At 36.9% G+C, this 3,560-nt stretch overlaps 1 long non-coding RNA gene across 1 annotated transcript; it reads right to left on the bottom strand.

Annotated features, from left to right (window-relative positions):
- Positions 1 to 528: 528 nt before the first annotated feature.
- Positions 529 to 2,754, bottom strand: LOC122055995. The gene is made up of 2 exons (XR_006132983.1): positions 2,456 to 2,754; positions 529 to 777 (listed from the first exon to the last, which is right to left on the bottom strand). It is a non-coding gene; the product is annotated as an uncharacterized LOC122055995 (long non-coding RNA).
- Positions 2,755 to 3,560: the final 806 nt, after the last annotated feature.

The following is a 3,560-nucleotide window of genomic DNA, read 5'->3' on the forward strand; positions in this document are numbered from 1 at the left end:
AAAGACCATGCTACTAGTCCTATGCTAGAAGTTTTAGCTAGCTGCCAAACTAAAAGTCGTTACTTTGTCCTTAGGCAGATACTTTAACCAACAAATTAATATTTTACTAGGAATTTTTTATATGAGCTTACTATAATGTAAATAGTAGTGTCACTCCAAGATGAACTACCATTTTCAGAGTTGAAAATGAACTATATCATTTTTCTTGCTCTATTAACAATTCTAGTATTGCAATCTCTAGGTATGCCAGGTCTTATAGCTTATGCTGGATTTTATGGCATTTGCTTTCCAAAGAAGGGGGAGCACGTTTTCATATCAGCAACATCTGGTGCTGTTGGCCAACTTGTGGGAGAATTTTCCAAACAATTGGTTTGTTATGTTGTCGGAAGTGCTAGTTCTGATGAAAATGTTTGACAATATTTGGCTTATTTTTTACTTCCATAAGTAAATTTGTTCTAGTAGTTATGAAACATCCTAAGTTTTTTTTTTTTTTTTTTTTTTTTACCAATCTCTCTCAACAACTACGAATTTGAATGATCACAATGCAGTATCATAAGAGAACTATCATAATCAATAGACATGACTGTATCAACGAATGTTTATCAATAAGAACAATAACTCCTCAACATTCCCCACCCGAATAACAAAGAAACGAATATCTCCCGCGGTGGATCTAGTATGCACTGCACTCCCGGACAACGAACAGTACCATGCGTCTATCCTGCCTCCTCGTCTACTCCATCCGTAGGCCTTCCGTATCCTGATAATTTTTTTCACCTGTAATATAGGCATCATGAGTCTACGGCTCAGCAAGTACAATCCATTATGTATAACAAGACATCCATAAAGTAATAGGGTTAGCAACTAGAAGGCAAAGAGAAAAACAGAACGTATCCTGATTACGATATAAGGAAGAGATAAAACATGTACAAGTGATATTATGTAGCTAATAGAGTGAATATGTCACATATCCGGTAACCACAATTAGAGCCAGTCAACAGTCCCATGAACCTAGAGGTACCTCCTAGAGAACATGCAGTCAGTCATATAGCCGAAGCTACCATATATAATTTATCAGTAAAGTTTGGATAGGCCCTTCCCGGAGCTCATCCCGGGTCACTCATCCCATACTGCTATCACATATGCTCATACTCATCCTATTCGCCACAGAAGGAAAGAGAAGAAAAGAGGGAAAAAAAAACATAATCTGTCCACATTATTCTGTATCAGTTAAACATGCCTTTCCATTCCTTACATACTGTAACCATTTATACATTGAAGAAAACAATGGAATCATACATCCTCAAATGAGAGCTATCAATAGTGGAAGTTCATCCTTTAATCAAATAACAGTACTAGGAGAATCTAATGGAAACTTGCATCATGGTAAGGAGATGAAGTGAATTACAATCTTACAGCAACTATAATATGTACCAAACCACACCAAAAATTAACTCCCAACGAATCAAAATCTTCCACATAACTAAACAAATTCTCATTGAGTTCTATGATCATCTAATAGCTCACAAATCAAACTGTGTAATAACAGACAGAATACACCAAATAGATACAACCTAAACTTTAGAGATCTACAACTGCTAAATGATATAATTCAATCAAAACTTGCAGTAGGTGGAAAACAGAGTAACCAGTTTTATTTACCCAATCCGCAAATCACAGCAACTCGATGAATTCCCCAATCAACAATGAAATCTCATAAATTAACCAGCTACGTTAGTGACCGAAACAGAATTCAATCAAGACTTGAAACATCCACCTCAATCTAAACAAAACTTCATGAGCCAATCAACAAATGAAATCTCATAAAATAACCAGCTACGTTAGTAACCGAAAACAGAATTCGATCAAGACTTGAAACATCCCCCACAATCTGAACAAGAAACTTCATGTGCCAGAAAAGAATTCGTAACAAGTTAAATTCCCCTAACTGCCTAAACATTCAAGAAATGACAAGAAGAACAAGAGCAGTATCAATCAAACCTAACTATCTAAAGGAGAAATCAAACCGAAATCTTCGTCAGAGAAAGAACCGAGGAAACAACACCACCTTAAGACCCGTTCTACAACACCGTTCAACCAGAAGAACTGAGCACCTTGCATAATGGTACTGAGTTGGAATACATCTCAGCCAAGCATTTTAACGAACGAATGTCATACAGACTCGAAGCATCGGTAGCCCAGAAACAAACGAATCCGACTCTGTCACGCAAACAGATCCATCAAAATACAAAACCAAGACCCGATTCTGCAAGAACTCGAGCAGAAAGCGTCATTACTCATCTTCACACAGAAATTCAAAAGGTTACATTACAATCGGAGTCAAAACCTTGCAGAGATCATCACGAAAACCCTAAATCAAGCAAAGACATCATGAAATGAAACGATCCGAGCTCATAGAAAACATTCCAGCGTCCCCTAGGTTCCAATCCCATACCTCACAAATTTCACCGTTGCATAAGGAAAAGTACTTCCTTTCCCTTGTCATTCCCTTCCTCGTGCAGCCTCCGGAACCATCGCGAAATGCTACCGCATCGATCGTTGTTCTCGTCCAATCGTGTCACCCTCACCGTGGAAGTTGGCCGTAATCTGTGGTGCGTGACGCGGCGGTGATTTCGGGAGGCTGTGAGGAAAGTCGGCAAACACTAGGTTTTTTACCTAGGTTGTTTAGTATAGACTTAAGGTAATTAAAGTTAATCACTCCTAACTTAATTGGATATTAACCTGGACTCCCTCATGCTTAATTGTTCCATCCCCTTGAGCATGTTATATAAGTTCATTTAAATCTTTGAAAATTTTCTAACATTTATAGAAAATTTTATAAGTTAATCCTTTAATTAGCGTTTATATGATCACAGAAAATTTTACAATTAATTTTCTTAATTAGGTTTGTGAGATCTTACAAGTTAAGTTGAATAATATGGTGAGATCTATGCATGTGAAAAAAAATTTCTTAATTAGGTTTGTAAGATCTTACAAGTTAAGTTGAATAATACGGTGAGATCTATGCATGTGAAAAATTTTCAACCTTTTTTTATATATTTATAATTCAGAGGATAATATATTTTATGTATTAGTGCATGATAGATACAAAACTCATGTTACATATAATAAAGATTATGATTAGTTGTTGCTTCTTAAATTCCTCAGGTTGAAGCATGGTCAAAACAAAGAAGGGTCTCGACATAGAGGAAGATCACTGGAGATTGGCAAGGGTATTGACATGTCACCATCAGTCTACTTTCATAAAACAATTGCTTGCACTTGAAAATCTAGAAGATAAAGAGGATTTATAAACTTGTAGGATTGTATATAATGTTGGTGTGGGAAGCATCCAACGATCAAACCTGTGTTTTGATTATGTCAAAGGGTCCAAAGTTAAGTTGTCTTGTTATCTAATGTGTTTGAATGAGTTTGCAGGAAAGTCCTAAGTGTACTTAGGCAAAAGTCCTAGCTGCGGTTAGGTAGGTGGAAAACCCTAGAGGGCAGTAACCCTAGGTCCTAGGGGGTGGTAACCCTAGGTGAAGAAAAGTCCTAGCTGC

Source organism: Zingiber officinale, chromosome 3B (genome assembly GCF_018446385.1).
Source record: "Zingiber officinale cultivar Zhangliang chromosome 3B, Zo_v1.1, whole genome shotgun sequence".
Lineage (NCBI taxonomy): Eukaryota > Viridiplantae > Streptophyta > Magnoliopsida > Zingiberales > Zingiberaceae > Zingiber > Zingiber officinale.